Here is a 16,453-nt window from a genome sequence, read left to right on the forward strand (position 1 = left end):
AGCAACAGCTCAGAAAACCATGCTGCTCTTGCCGTTTTGTGGATAACCACACGTCTTAGTCGCCGTTTTCTGCAAAACTCATCCTGGCCTCAAGTTACTTTGATGAAGAGTTGAAATACTGATTCCCACCACCAAAACTGCTTCAGAGCACGTGAAATAAAAGCATTATCCAAGTACAGTTCCTCCAGCACGGCAGCAATGCACGAGCTGATCCCACCAAGCAGCCTGGCATGCTGTGTTTTCCCCCTCTGCTTTAGTTTGAGCTACTCTCTTAGGAAAGTGCTTTATTCTTTGTGCATGGGGAGGAGGTCCTCTCCCATGCTTAATCCACTGGACTACATCACTTTATTAACCAGTACAGAAAGCACGACAGCCGCACCCACCCACACAGGAAACCAAGACCTGCAAGTAACTTCACTGCTTACCTCCTGGAAAAAGGGAGTTTCAGGAGTGAAAAACCTCTTTAGCAGCTTTTACAAGCACTGGGACCATGTGTTAATGATTTACCTGACAGTGCTGTAAGCAGGTATTTGATAAGAGTGTGTTCTGTTATGGTCTGCTTTCCTGCCTTTGGCTGCATAACCAAATCAACTCAAAAATGAAGTAGGCATGGTATTACTTGACAAGACAGGAAGAAATTAATGCTCCTCTAAGCTTGCTTACCCCATCCTGCTTTAAAAAAAATTTTTTTATATATACAATCCTGCTTAAAAAACCTTTTTTTATATATACAATCGTGCACATATATACACACACAGACTAAAACCCAATGCCTGCATTAGCTTTTCTGTGTGTATATGTGTGTATATATACACAAATATATATATCTAAAAATACACACACACAGAGATGAGCTACTGCAGGCACAGGTTTTTCAGTTTCTTCCCCAAAAGTCGAGTAAAAAATATTGTATATAAATCTATAGGAAAGCATCCAGATTAAAACACGCACTTCAAAAGAGGTTTATGGTGAGAAGAAAAGGTGGCTATGCCAGAAACACACAAATAGGATCACATACCATGGAAAGACTCAGCTGCGTATCTAAGACACAGCTTATGGATAGTTGTATTCTTCCTTCTGAAGTGCCTTCAGCTCACTGAGAGGATTTCTGTGGTTTCCCCATGACTCACTGTATTCCTCTACACACCCAGGGCCACCCTCCTCTACAACCGAAGCATTCACGTTTTTGGGCGGCGGGTGACACTGTGACACACAAGGAGCAGCACAGTTGCATGGCACTGCCTCTTCCTAGTGCAGCTGCTAAAAAAACTCACATAAAGTCTAAAATACATTCTTGCTCTTACTGTTTCATATGAACACTCACTGCAGTTGCGCTGGGGATATTTGGCAGTAATTAAGGAGGGGGCTAGGAGTGGGGAGAGGTGCCCAGGATGGCAAAAGGGACAGCAGCTTGTCCCTGATTTTTAGTGTGTGCGAGCAAGCGCTGCTGCCATGCTGCGTAACTCTGATTACCTTGTATTGGGGTGTTGAAAACAAAATCTCCAAACCTAGAAACCACAGAAAAACTCCACCATGCCTCAATGTCTGACCATGGCGAGAGATGAACCTGTTTCATAGAAACACACCAGACCCTGGACTCAATTCAGGGGTACAAGACAGGGGTACTCACCGTCTGGATAATTGCTGCCCCAGTTGCTGGCAGCCTAGCTGGCTTTTATTTGGGGGGGGGACGACAAAACCAAACAAGGAACCAAGAAACAAGAGACTAACCACAAGCTTGAGTGCCACCTTTAAAAAAAAAAAAACAAACCCAAAAGCCATATTTTAGATCTTATTGTATCAGAGTCCTTCTGCTCGCTTCCAAAACACAGCCCCTGGCCCTTCACCAGCGGTCGAACACGCCTTTTAACTAAAATGGGATCATCCAGAGCCGGAGAGCTACTCACTCATGGAAATCAGGTGGCAGATAACAGCAGCCAACTTTTCCTCTTCCCAGCTGCCAGCCAGACACGACGCTTATGGCAAGAGAAGAGGGAGACAGCAGCAAGGCCTCTGCAAGCTGAAACGTTTTACAATCCCTCTGCTGCTTCGGCAGAGCAACTCCCGGACCCGAGGATCTCGGCAGCACCTCCTTCGTGAGCTGAACTTCCTTCAAATTAAAAGTTGCCTCTCAATTTCCCCATGCCGGCAGCGTCATGCCGGGCTTCGCCAGTGCTCCTCTCCCCTCGGCTTGCCAGCCCCGTGCTGGAAGTGCCTGGAAAGGAAAAGCACAAGAGGTGAGTGGTGCACCCGAGGCAACGAAGCGAACGCTCGCCTGCCACCACTGCCGCTCCCTCCCTGGCCACGCTGTCTTGCTGCGACGAATGCATCAGCAGTGGGTGAGAGGAGAAGGAGGAGGAGGAGGAGGAGGAGGAGGAGGAGGAGGAGGAGGAGGAGGAGGAGGGACAGGAGCTCCAGCCTGGCCGGAGGGCTGCAGTTTCCTACCAGTGAAATAACGGCTAAAACGGGGGGAAGTAAAATTATTGTATAAATTCAGGTCTACTGATTCTTAATGTGTGCAAGTAACCCAAAGCAAAGCCTTGCATTAGTATTACGGTTGAAAGACTCAAGATGACACTGCAAAGCTGAAAGAGTCAGTGCTGGGAGGAAGGATTCATTTTTTCCAATATATATAAATACCAGAAGTTAAGTCCTCCCCTAAAAAAAAACCCAAAAAACTCCACAACAAAAAAAGTCATATTTCACCACACTAAAACAAAGCAAAACAACAAATTCCCCAACTTTTCAATAAAGTTTTTGGCTACATCCTACCACTGCCACCAGCAGCAGAGTCCCTGGGCAGGCAGCATCACCGGACCCCTAGGGCACGCATCCAGCCTTTATCCCAAAAGGCACACCAAGGACTGGACACACATAGGACTGAGGAAGCTAGTACCTCCTGCACACAAATACAGGGGGTGGCAAAAATGAGCAGGAAAGGAAGGTGTAAAGCATCCCTGGTGAGTGTGAGAGGGAGTGGAGGACGTCTACTGGCTGCTCGCCTCAGGACAGTGGGGAAGTCCGTGTCATTGAGTACAAAACCACAATACAAAGCAGACTGAAGCCACATGTTGGAGAGACTGATGCGATGAGCAGCGCTGGCAGAGTGTATTCCAGCAGCTTACATGAGAGCAAGGACTCTATGCAGTCCACTGGCTGCTGTAAGCAAAAGAGATACTGTCCAGGAGTAAAGTCAGAGGTGTATGAAATGGCCTGCTTCCACTCCACAGACAAAATAATGTGGAAAAAACAACAAAAAAAAACCAAAAAAAACCAGACACCAGCATTAACAAATAGCAGCATCAGGTTTTCTGAACTCCATCCCAAGAGAGGAAGCCTGTTGCCAGTAATACCGAGGAATCTGCAGAGCCACATCGAAGAAATACAGTGTAGAAGTATTTTCAGAAGCCGCACAGAGAAATCCTTCCATACTCATCTTGTTATACAGAAAGCAAGTGTTTTAAAGGAGTAGTTGGTTTGGGTTTTTTTTAATAGATACATGGCCCACCAATCCTTGCTCCTAACATGTGTAGACAGCCAGGAATCAAATGCAACAACACGTTCACAATCAGCTCCTCCACCAAGTCCAGAAGCCAGAAAAGTCCATGGGTTTGTCAGTAACCTTTAAATACTGGTGAGGAGAGGGGTCAGGAGAAGGTTTCAATGAAGGACTCTGAACATCAAGTTGTATGTCTGCAAGCATCAATTCAAGGAGAACACAGTGACCCTCTTGTTGTGCCAGTGAGCCCAGCCAATTTCCCTGCCTTTAATTAATTTTAAAAAGTCTTTTGTTTTAAAGATCAAGAAAAAAAAGCACTTTGCCTAAATGGTCCAACTTGTGCCTTTTGCAAATAGCTTTTTCCCCTAATTTAAGAATTAAAAAACACAAAGGCTCATTCTCCTTTTCCTGCAGATCATCATTAACATGGGAGCTGGCAGACCCTGGCTCAAGTGAACCAACCATCAGATTTCCTTTTTCATAGCTCTTTTAGGAAGGATTTTAACAGTTAAGCTGACTCTCCAGCCTGCTGGAAGTACAAGTCCAACTCAGTCCATTTTATTTAAAATCTGAGGAAAGATGGGAAGGGTGGATGAGCCACTAGTGAGCTCCCTGTGCCTTTTTTCCAGCAGCCTTTTAGTCATTGAGCTCCGTAACACTCAACAGATGCATCTGCCCAACCTCACTCCACTTTCTAGGAGGGATTCTGGAGTAGAACTGGTAATTACTCATTACCTAAAGATTTCTTAGATGTAATTCAATCAGTACCAATTCAGTAAATTCCTCCCATTGAGCATATATATGAGGAATTGAAGGATTAATTAGAAGACACACTACAGGCCGTGGATTCCTTGTTATGTACATAACACTCATGTCTACTTTGGGCCATTACACACCTCATGGGACAGCAGAAGTTACCTGGTGAGGACAGAGGCCAACTTAATAACTCACTTCTGACAATAAATGTGTTCATATTTTACAAAAACGCTCTTTTATTACTCCAGCAGATCTTATCTTTGCAATTCTTTTCCCCAATGGTCCACGACTGCATGGGTTCAGCGACCTCAAGGCATGTAACGAAGCCAGCCCTGTTTTCCCACAAGTGAGGTGGGGCCAGAAGGGACAAGAGACAACAGTTTGACGAGTATTACAAGTAATTAAAAGTGAGGTTTGGGAACACCTTTTCAACGTGTTTAAACATTATACATTTAAATATTGCATGTGTCCAGACAGATACAACTTAATACCCTGTAAAGTCCTAAACAAGTAAAAAGAAACATACTTAATGAACTCTTCCAAAGTACTTGCAAAGGGTTTTTTTTTAATCCCACACATTTTGGCCAGGACATATTTAGCCTAAGGGCTAAAACGGAGGACAGCCTGAACAGATTACATCATTTTCTTTCTATAGGACTGAACATCTGGGAGTACTGCTCTCAGTTAAGTGGCTGTTGCTCTGCTTCATCTCCACCTTCCCAAATCATGCTTCAATATGAGGATGACTATCACCATAAAAACGCCTGAAGAATAGAGACGGCCACCGAGTGTTGACCTGTTTCCTTCTTTCCTGATCAGGACATGAGCTATGTGACACAACACTAGATTTGAGGTTGACTGCTGGCACTTAAGAGAAATACCTACTACTGAGCTTCAACAGTAACGTTTCTCCGTAATTCAAGCACCACATGCATGGGCAAGAGAACATCCTGCCAAAAGCCTTGCTGGGGAGAGGTCTTCCTCGCCTTGACAGCTTAAATCTGCCTAACCATCAAAAAAAGTCAGAGTCAGCAGGTTATATTGAGTCACCTTCTCCCTTGCCCATCAGTAAAGAAACTACATATTAGCCGATGAAATCCCGCACTGAAGGTGGGAAGTAAAGTCTAGTGCAAGTAAAAAAAACCTACTCATTCACACCACCAAGCAAACTCAACCCCAAGTCCCAAGCACTGCAACACAGATGAGAAAACAGCTACGACGCTACCTCCAACAGAGCTGCGGGCATGGCTGAGAAACAAAAAGCACAGAGATGTAAAAAAGTTTTGGTGTAAAAAGAGGAAAGAAGCCTGACTCGGAGAAAAGAAGAAATAAATAAAAACACAGTTTAAAAGCAACTGATAGACACAGAGTAATTTTACCTTCTCCCATCTCTGGAGCAAGAGACATCATAAAATAGGCAACAATTTTTAAAGCGATGCATTTTTCTCTCCTTAAGTTAGTAAGCAGTTCTCCTTCCAATGCAAGGCTTTAATGAAGGAACTACATGCTTGCCTTCTCAGGAAGCATTTTTACAAGACCCAGCAGGGAGGCACATGGCTTGCTGGCTACCAAAGACCACTACCAGCACAAAAGTGGGTACCAGTTCAAAGACTGATGACTGACTTCTGTGATCAACACCCACCAGTGAGGATATGTTCGTATTGCTTTACAGGAGCAATATAAATCCATACATCCACCACACATATCCCAAAAATCTTTTAAACATTTTTTTTTTCTTTTTGTCTTTTTTTCCTTCAAGTAACCTGATTCTGGTTACCGATATATCAGAAAAAAATGTGCTACAGGAGTGTAAAAAAGCTACTCTGACCTCCATTTGCTTCAAAACACTTTAAAACACCACGTTCAATAACAGCTCGAGGACAAATTTTTTTTTAATTATTCAAAATATATATAACCCGTTCTCTTCAGAGCGAAACTATTTGGTCTTAACTACAATATGACTACCTGCTCATTTGAAAGGAAGCATTAGCTATTGCACTGAATCACTGTTTGCTATAAGCATCAAACCCTCTACTTAGCATTAGTATCACAATACGCTGAACAACCCATGCCACTCTAAAATTGCTGCTTATTACTCTTTCAGCACTTTCACCCCCCAAAACAAGTGACCTAGTTTATACCAAACTCATTGTGCAATCTGTAACGCATATCTCTCCAGAGATGCTGTGAATGCAACAAATCCTGTTGCTTATTATTTATATCAAGCTTGTTATTTCTTCCAGCTCCAAGCTGGGTTTTTTTAACAACTTTTCTTAAGCCGAGATGTCTTTGTAAAGAAAACACAAAATTGAGGACATGGCTGAGTTTTGAACAGCTTTGGCAGAGACCTTTCAGCACATCTGCTTTATGATCCAGAAATGAAGCACTTTGTATTAAAGATGCAAAAATGCTTATTGCTAAAACAAACCTGTGCTGGCCACCATTGCTCCACCCTGTCTTCTGAGGGTTTTCAACCAGCAAATGTGTATCTTCCCATTTGATGTAACACATGATTTTGAACAGGTCAGTAGCAAAAAAAAAAAAAAAAAAAAAAGGCACAGTGGCCCCTCCCTGCCCCCAATCTATCACCTTTCCTATTGAGAAATAACCTGAAACTTTATGTCCTGGTTTTGGCTGGGATAGAGTTAATTTTCTTTCTAGTAGCTGGTATAGTGCTGTGTTTTGGATTCAGTATGAGAAGCATGCTGGTAACACACTGATGTTTTCAATTGTTGCTAAGTAGTGTTTAGACTAAGTCAAGGATTTTTCAGCTTCTCATGCCCAGCCAGCAAGAAGGCTGGTGGGGCACAAGAAGTTGGGAGGGGACACAGCCAGGACAGCTGACCCAAACTGGCCAAAGGGGTATTCCATACCATGTGACATCATGCCCAGTATATAAACTGGGGGGAGTGGGGGGGTGGGGGTGGGTGCAGATTGCTGCTCGGGAACTAACTGGGCATGTGAGCAGTGAGCAATTGCATTGTGCATCGCTTGTTTTGTATATTCCAATTCTATTATTATTATTATTATTATTATTATTATTATTATTATTATTATTATATCAACATTTTATTATTATTATTATTGTTGTTGTTATTATTATTATTTTCTTCCTTTCTGTCCTATTAAACTGTCTTTATATCAACCCATGAGTTTAATTCTCTCCCCCATCCCACTCGGGTGGGGGAGTGAGCAAGTGGCTGTGTGGTGCTTAGCTGCTGGCTGTGGTTAAAGCACAACACTTTATTATTACATATATAATATAATATAATATAACAATCTGTATTACAGCATTAACAGCCATTACAACTTCTTACGTGCAAGGCTGTTAAGAATGGACAGTTGCTTTTGAAACTGAAAAAATGTCATTAAATTTACTTTAATGGGGTTCTGATATGTTCTAGAAACATTAGAAGGTTGAGTTTAAAATCTATGAAGTATTTATTAAAATAATTTCCAGAAATGCCAGGTTAAGTATTTAGGTGTATCAAACACAAAGGGTGGTTCCGGAGTACTGATGCACTCATCAGCTCCAGCAATTAAGTTTCCAGAGAGGAATGCTGTGTCATGTAACGTGTGACTCATGGAGTCATGTCCGGAGGAAACCACTCTTCTCTTTCTTTTCCTATAAAAAGCTCAACCTGCTTTTAAGTTGAGCCAAGTTACATGAACAAAAATCTCTTCTCCAACAAAGGAGCTAATTTCAGCATTGCTTGCTTGAGCATGCATGCAAGAACGAAAGTGTATTTTAAATCGCTTGCTAAGAGAATGATCACACAACCTGGTAGCAAACCAGTGTCTTTTGGGAAACTCAGCTGAAAACATCCCCTGCTCCTCCTTCAGAAGCGAATTAAGAAATATGCTCTGTTGTTATATTTGAACACGTGTTTGTACTTTGACCTCGCATCAGTTTTGCAACCCCCCAATGCTTTGGCTGGCAGACCTGTTCCTGGGCTGCTCCCAGTTCACTCTCCTTCTGCATCTGACCCCGTGCATAGTCACAGGACTCCCATGTTGCAACAGCTCTGTGGGATCACACACACACATGTGCATCCCTGTGCACTTGCTGTGACTGAAACCTGTAAAATGGTTGGCAGAAACGCCAGTGGGATCCCCACGCATCCTGGAGGTCTGCCAGGACACGGGACCTTTTGCTGCCGATGAAGTGAGCCTCCACACCAGTCGTGTTGTTCAAGCCATGCAAGCAGCTTAAATCTCTGGAGTTCTCGTCTAACTGACGTCATCTATGTAAACGGACAAAATTGGTCATTTTGCTCATCCTGTGTGTTTCCCTGGGCTGCAGGGTGTGTACATCCTTCTGCTGTTCCTGGTTAAATGCCACGGTTGCCCTTTAGATCATTGGAGAAACACACGGATTTTCTCAACAGCAGCTCTGCCATTAGAAGCTGGGGTTACTCTGCAGAGTCTAACACCCAGCACCTCTCCAGAGGCGAGAATAGAGAAAAAAGAGGTGGCACACTGTGTTACTGCAGTTCACTTTCATACAGGAGATGTGCAATCAGATACCCAGTTCAAAGCAAGTGTTTAATACCACTGCAGTCACATTTTAACCTAGGAGAGTGAAGCTTTCCATAAAAGAGAAAAATAGAAACAAGACACCCTTTTCAAACTCACTATCTCAACTAGAAGGACATTTTTCACACGGCAGGGTTTTATCACACATGACTGCATCCCGCATCCAGGTACAGCACTCCCAGCTCGTGAAGTGCCACTCCTATTCTCTGATCCACTTATTTTTTCCTCTGAGAAGTCTCATTACCCAGGTGTGTCAAAATCCTCTGGCTAAAGAAGTCACCGCCTCAGAACATCAATTTGGTTGTATTTCTTCCAACCCCAAAATTTCAACCCGAAGGCCTCCAACAGATTGTTTCCTCACCAGATACTGTAAATGGGACACTGACTGGTAGCACCATTGATTTTTTCCAGCAAAGAATTAATTTCTTTTTTATTTGCCCCAGATCTTGCTACAACGCTGCTGGTTTTGTATACCAGTAGTTTGGCACGTATCAGGTGCTCTGGCTTCCTTAAAGCTTTTGACAGATCTACTTGGCCTTATCCAGAAACATGGCACATAAGGTTGGGTGCCAGCTGCTGCCATCATCCAAGGAGCAATCAAGAACCTTTCAGGAAAATACCCTTGCTTGTTTTAAGTATGGCTGGCTGGATATAGCAAGTCACTAATTTATCATGCGTAAACAGAGCCAAAATGTCCATACTTGGGCTTATGCAGAGCACTGCAAGGCAAATGCTTTTCCTTTCAGAAAAAAGAAGAGTTTATACTGAATGCGTATTTCATTAACCCATGGTACTGCCTGCTTGTAGGCCTGCCCAGTAATCCCTGTGTTAAAACAGTGAGGTTTGAAATCGTACTAATGTTGATCTCTACCCCAAGGAGGGGCAGAGACGTGAATGAGAGACTTGGCTATTTCCTCCGATTTCCTCTTTCAGCAGCAGCACACAACCCTTCTGCAAATACCAAATTCATGCTGTGCTGATGCTCTCTCTTGCTCTTCAAAGGAGTTTCTTATTAATTTGAAAGACCTAAAAGGACCCAACGCTTTCCAATATAAGCAAAATTAGCATCTTAAAAAACAAAAAAAAACCCAAAAAAAACCCAAAAAAACCCACTAGCCAAAACCCAGAAACCGAAGTGAGAGTTAATACGTGATCATGTTTCGTGCTAGAGGTCAACAACACGGCTCCTGGGTGTGGAGGGGGCTTTTTCCTGTTAAAGATAAACTAACCCAGTCTCCACATCCTGAGTATTTGTTTGCACACTGGAAGAGTCGCACAGAAGCAAACCAGAGAGAAATCCAACTCCTTAATTTGCAATATATTTTTGCGGCGCCTCAGCAGGATGGTTAATTATCCCAAACACATGACCTACACCTGCTGTTCATGCAATGAGCATCTTCTCTCTTGTACCCAGGTAGCAGACCCAGAACAATGTATACACCACTCAAAGACTCTGAAGATGCAACACAAGACAGTTATTGATTAATCACTGCTTCAGGCTCCCTTTTTCTCCTATGTAACTGAAAGTAAATATTCACAGGTTAAATGGCACTGACTGAGACATAGCCACCTATCCAATACTTTACTCATTAATAAGCATGATGTGGCTTAATACTGCAAATTAGGGCTTCAAATATCCACTTCCTCCATCTCAAGGGCAAAGGGAACAACACAACAGAAGCGATAAAGTGCTATTTGTGAGGACCACAGGGTGTTGTATTCCCAATATCCTGTGTCGGTGCAGCTGGTGTTATCACTGCTTCACACACAGGTGAGCCATACAATCCCATCATCACAACACACACCCTCTTCTCATGACTTCCACTCACAGCACACGGTGAGTGCCACAAAGTTACCTGGGTTCAAACGATGACCAGATGAATTCAAAGCAGTAAAGAAGAAGAAATGACACTCAGGAAGCCTGAGCCATTAATCACTAAAGTATCAAAGGGCTTACTGGGGAAGTGTGTTTATATGCCCCCTTACGCTCCACCCAAAAAACGAGGAACGTACATCCATGCCACCACAGGCACTGGCTGGTTTTGGTATAACTCAAAATCTAACTGTACTTGTACCTCTACCAATTACCAAAGTGTGATAAAAATGTTCCCAGTCCCTATTTTCAGGCACTGGCCTGTTAGACCTTGTTTTTATAACTTTGACTGCTGTGATGCATATGAGAAACAAGAAAGGACAAAGACCAAAGTGCTCACTGCTTAGCTCAGGCTTTGTGCTCCAGGCCCAGGAGGCTTGGCTGTCCTACAAGGCAAGCGTATAATGCTTCCTGTAAAAAGCGTCACTTGGGCTGCAGAAGCAAAGGGTACGACCACAGGACGCAAAATATGGCAAGGTGCAAACACGGAAAATATTAAGAGATTCTGTTACATCAAAATTACAAAACACCAGCACTATCTTCTGCTTCCATCTGCTTGTTTAAAGATGGGACCTTTGATTCATTTATGGGTTTTCCCTCTGATGAACACACTTGCAGACTGGGCAGTCATTTCTTCTAGTCCAGTTTATTCCTATAGGAAGTACAAGCATCAGTCCTGTGTCAGCATTAAAAATGACAGCCTGGTCCTTCCACCACGACCACTAAAACTCTGCTTCCTAGCACACATATCCCCCCCAAAATTCAGTATTTACTAAAATCCCAATTCATGATATTTCTTGCATGTATGCTTTCCTACAAGCACCTGAATTTGTGCCTTTGACTACAATGCTGAACATTAATTTGAACAGGGACCTGAGGGAACTTCATCCTGCTCCCACCCAAGCCAAGTCTCAGCAGCTTTGACCACAAAAGGCATTTTGCACACCAGACAGAAGCTGAAGCCTGTATTTTCCAGCACATTTTGAGTTCTGCTTAAGTGCAATATCCATCCACATCAGATGAGGCTTGATGCATATCAAGTTCTAAATCTCTTCAGGAGTTATGTACTTTAGAAGGATGAACACGCATAGATTTGATTTGCAAGTAAGTAGCAGATTTCATTTCAACTCACTTCCTATTGATATGGTTAGTTTTAATGACCAAGGATATGTCCACAGCCTATATATATAGCCTTACTAGAGAAACTACTAGGAGTTCTCTCAATACTAAAAAACCCTAAAAGTATATTTACGCTGTAAATATACTATGCTGTAGCATACACAGAGCAGCAATTGCTAAATCAAGCCATGGCCAAATACCTTTCCCCTGGCATTCATCAAATGTTTTTTGGCTGGCACTCTACCGTGTTCACACTTGCATTTCTGTTGTTGACACCAATCACAACAGAAAGACTATGTACATCTTTTCAAGCCACTCTGAATTCAGTATTGATCCTGCAAGTCCCCGTATGATCAAAGCATAGATGAGGGGAATCATTCTGCTTGATACCCTGCTGCCTCTTGGTTATTCTCGGTGGATTAGCCAAACTCAGAAATAACTGGAGCTGATTCTGTGCAAGCTGGGTGGGGTAGATGTGTATATATCAAACTGTGGACACCACCATCCTTCCTGTGCTTTCAGAATCTTGAGTCAAAGGAACTGCCCATTTCTTTTTAAAGACCTTTCTTAACTACTCCGGAAGGATGACATTACTTGGATATTATTGTGCTGCGCACTACGATTTCCCAGAATAAGAAGAGATTAGTTTCTTCCCCATCCACACCAAAGAGGACTAATCCAGAATAGTATTTCCGCAGACCTTCCACTGACTGTTAAACATTGTGTTTCATAAAAATCACTATGAGAGGTTTTATCCCTGCAAATACAGATCACAAAAATGCAATTCTGAATAGGGACTACAAAAGGGTAAAGGTAAATACTTGAGCTTTCCAGAGAGGTGGACTTGCTTTCTTGCCCTGTTTATTTATGCAGTACTGTTAGATTTGCTTGGTGATTGGCATTTCTGAAAAAATACAGTGCTCAAATACAGAAAACCTGTCCTTAAACCAAAAGTATACAGTCTTATTTTGCAAACTATCCTACAAGCACAATATAGACTATTCAATCTACACTTTTATAAAATTTTCATCCAAATTCATTATTTTAGATTTAGACTGAGCACAATAAAAATGGAAAGTCTTGAGCAGTTTTTGAGAAGCCAGAGCTCTGAATTGCTTAGAAAGCCAAAAATGAATTGAAATTCAGTTTTACTATCATGAAATCACTTCCATAGTGCAATAACAATGGGGGGGGGGAGAAAAAGCCTCTCTGCATCACCTATGCAAATCACTGTAAAATTTTAAGTTTGCTGCAGCACCTCTCAAATGGCTGTGAGGGAGGGACAAGCAATCCCTGAGCACTGATGCTGTGCATGCAAGCAGCTGATGAGACAGTCTTGCTGGCTTGTTAAAGAACCATTGTCCTCAAACCTAAAGGCATTCATCAACTTGTTTCACAGGTCCTTTCTAAAATACCACCCTAGTGTTTTAACACCTTCATCCCCCAATACAATCCTATAATTAAAAGTTCACAGTTTTGTGGGGGTGTTTGTTACTGGATTAGTTAAACAGAAAAGGCCATTTACCTTCACAAGCTTCCTGTCCTTCCCAAGCAGTAATTTTCAATCACTCTTCAGACCCCCCTTCTCACTGAGAGGAGAAGAAAGGAATGCTTTATCTTGTGTATTTGGTATTGGTTTGGCTCAGATGAAGAGATTTCTTCCAAAGCAAACACTCTTGCAGCGTCACAGGGTGTATATATATAGACACATGCCAGAGGAGAAGGAGAAAGAAATACAGCCCTTCTGTAGATACTCAGTTACATTAGGAAAGACGTAAGTAGGGGAGAATATAAGAAGAAATATTTATTTTTCTAAAGCCACATGCACAGTGTTGACTCAGACACTAAAGCCAGGTTGAATGATCCAAAATAAATACTGCACCCATCCAATAATAGAGAGTTTCTCACATATTCCTGGCTTTTGTCAGAAGACGTACTATTTCTGCTCGGCAAAGACTGCCATCCTGGCAGCTCACACACACTTTTGCATGTCCAACTAAACTTCAGGAAAGCCACCTTCCCTCACACACCTGGAGGTGTGTATGCATTTATAGAAGCACCTGCAGGGCATTATGGGGAAAGCTCTCATACCATTTCTGGGAACTCTGCACCCTTGGGTGCCTCTCTGTAGGGCCCATACACCACTGTGCAGCATGGGGAACAGGCAGGAGGTCTGCCTGCACTTGCAGGGCTACAATCTCTGCGATCATGGAGAAGGGGTGGGATAACTCACATGACTGGATAAGCATCTGGATGCACACTGGCTCTTTATGAAGGGCAGGACAGGTGCTCTTGGGGGACTTTCACCACCCTGGTATCTGCTGAGGGACAACACAGCATGGCAGAAGCAATTGAGGAGATTTCTGGAGTGCACTGATGACAATTTCCTAACACAGGTGATCAAGGAGCCAACAAGGAGACGTGCTCTGCTGGACCTCATACTTACAAACAAGAAAGAACTGGTCAGGGATGCGAAGGTCAGAGCAGCCCTGGCTGCAGTGACCATGAGATGGTGGAGTTCAGGACCCTGAGAGGAAGGAGCTAGGGAAAAAGCTGCATCACAGCCCTGGACTTCAGGAGAACAGACTTTGACATCTCAGGGATGTGCTCGAAGAATCCCATGGGATACAGCCTTGGAGATAAGAGGGGTCCAGAAGAGCTCATTGATATTAAAGGAACACCTCCTCCAAGCTGAAGAATGGTCCATCCCAACAAGCGGGTAATCAAGCTGAGGTGGCAGGAGACCTACACAAAGGAGCAAAGAGCTCCTGACCAAACCCAAGTGCAAACAAAGTGCAGCAGCTGGGGCAGGTGACCCAGGATGAATCTGGGAACACTGATCACACAGGGATGGGGTTAAGAGAGCCAAAGCCCATCTGGAGTTGAATCTGGCGAGGGATATGAAGGGCAACTGTAAGACTGACCTTCAGGAACTGCAGGCCCCTGAGACCACAGGGGAAGTCCAGAGCAAAGAAGACTTACCCTTAGTAGAAGACGATCGGGTTAGGGAACAGTAGACTGGATATACACCAGTCCATGGGACCAGACGGGATGGACCCACGAGTGCTGAGGGAGCCGGCTGATGTCATTGCGAGGCCACACTTTATTTCTCTGAACAGTCATGGCAATTGGGAGAGGTTCCTGATGACTGGAAGAAAGCAAATGTTACTCCTGCCTTCAAGAAGGGCAAGGAAATGGATCTGGGGAACTACAGGTCAGTCAGCCTCACTTCATCCCTGGGAAAGAGCAGTTAATTCTGGAAACCATTTCCCATCATATGAAAGACAAGAGGGTGATCAGGAGTAGTCAACATGGATTTATGAAGGAGGAAAATCACGCTTCACCAGCCTGACCTCCTTCTGTGATGAAACAACTGGCTTGGTGGATGAGAGGAGTGCAGAGGATATTGTCTGTCTTGACTTTAGTAAGACTTTAAATACTGTCCTTTACAACATCATCAGACAAGCTGGCAAAGTATGGACTAGACAAGTGGGCAGGGAGGTGGACTGAAAACTGGCTGAGTGGCGAAGCTCAGAGGGTTGTGATCAGTGGCACAAAGTCCAGCTGGAGGTCAGACACGAGTGGTCTACCTGTGGGTTGGTATGAGAGCCAATATTGTTTAACCTCTTCATTAATGACCTGGATGATGTGCAGAGTGTACCCTCAGCAAGTTTGCTGATGATGCAAAACTGGGAGGAGTGGCCAATACACCAGACGGTAGCATTGCCACTTGGATGAACTTTGACAGGCTGGAGCAAAGGGCAGACAGGAACCTCATGGTGTTCAAACAAAGGAAAGGCAAAGTCCTTCACCTGGGGAAGAATGACCCCAAGCACCAGTACAGGCTGGGGGTTGACAGACTGGAAAGCAGCTCTCAAAGAAGGACCTGTGTTTCTGGATATCAACAAGCTACCATGAGCCAGCAATGCACCCTCACAGCAAAGGAGGCCACCAGCATCCTGGGCTGGAATTAGGAGGAGTGTTGCCAGCAGGTAAAGGGAGGTGATCCTTCCCATCTGCTCAGCACTGGTGAGAACACACCTGAAGCACTGGGTCCAGTTCTGCACTCCTCAGCGCAAGAGACATGGACATACCGGAGAGAGTCTGGCAAAGGGCCACTAAGATGACTAAGGGACTGGAGCATCTCTCCTGTGAGGAAAGGCTGAGAGAGCTGGGACTATTCAACTGGGAGAAGACAAGGCTCAGGGGGGATTTTAATCAATGTATACAAATGCCTGAAGGGAGGGTGCAAAGAGGAAGGAGCCAGGCTCTTCTCAGTAGTGCCCAGTGACAGGACAAGATGGCACAAACTGAAACACATCAGACCATAAGAAAAAACTGTTTTACTGTGAGGGTGGTTGAACACTGCACCAAGTTGCCCAGAGAGGTTTTGGAGCCTCCACCCTTGGAGATATTCAAAACCCAACTGGACATGGTCCTGGGCAATCAGCTCTAGGTGACCCTGCTTGACGAGGGCGTGCTGGACAAGATGACCTCCAGAGGTCCCTGCCAACCTCAACCAGCCTGTGATTCTGTGATCATTTTGCCAGTTCATTTGCGCACCCAAGATATCATTTATGATAAACACAAGTATTCAGAAGAAGCATCTCAGTCCTGTCTAAGGAACCACCCATGGCAGAAACCCGCAATGTCACAGTGTTGACAGATCA

At 43.8% G+C, this 16,453-nt stretch overlaps 1 protein-coding gene across 6 annotated transcripts in view; it reads right to left on the reverse strand.

Annotated features, from left to right (window-relative positions):
* The window catches only part of SGMS1 (sphingomyelin synthase 1), a 109,088-nt gene that overhangs the window by 32,649 nt on the left and 59,986 nt on the right, over positions 1 to 16,453 (reverse strand). For 4 of the 6 annotated variants that reach the window (XM_052799379.1, XM_052799377.1, XM_052799380.1 and 1 more), the window contains exon 3: positions 1,908 to 2,215. The exons of the other annotated variants lie outside the window; for them this stretch is intronic. The gene's annotated coding sequence lies outside the window, so the exon portion shown is untranslated. The remainder of the gene's footprint in view (positions 1 to 1,907; positions 2,216 to 16,453) is intronic. 6 annotated transcript variants of the gene reach the window in all.

This window comes from Harpia harpyja, chromosome 10 (genome assembly GCF_026419915.1).
Source record: "Harpia harpyja isolate bHarHar1 chromosome 10, bHarHar1 primary haplotype, whole genome shotgun sequence".
Classification (NCBI taxonomy): domain Eukaryota; kingdom Metazoa; phylum Chordata; class Aves; order Accipitriformes; family Accipitridae; genus Harpia; species Harpia harpyja.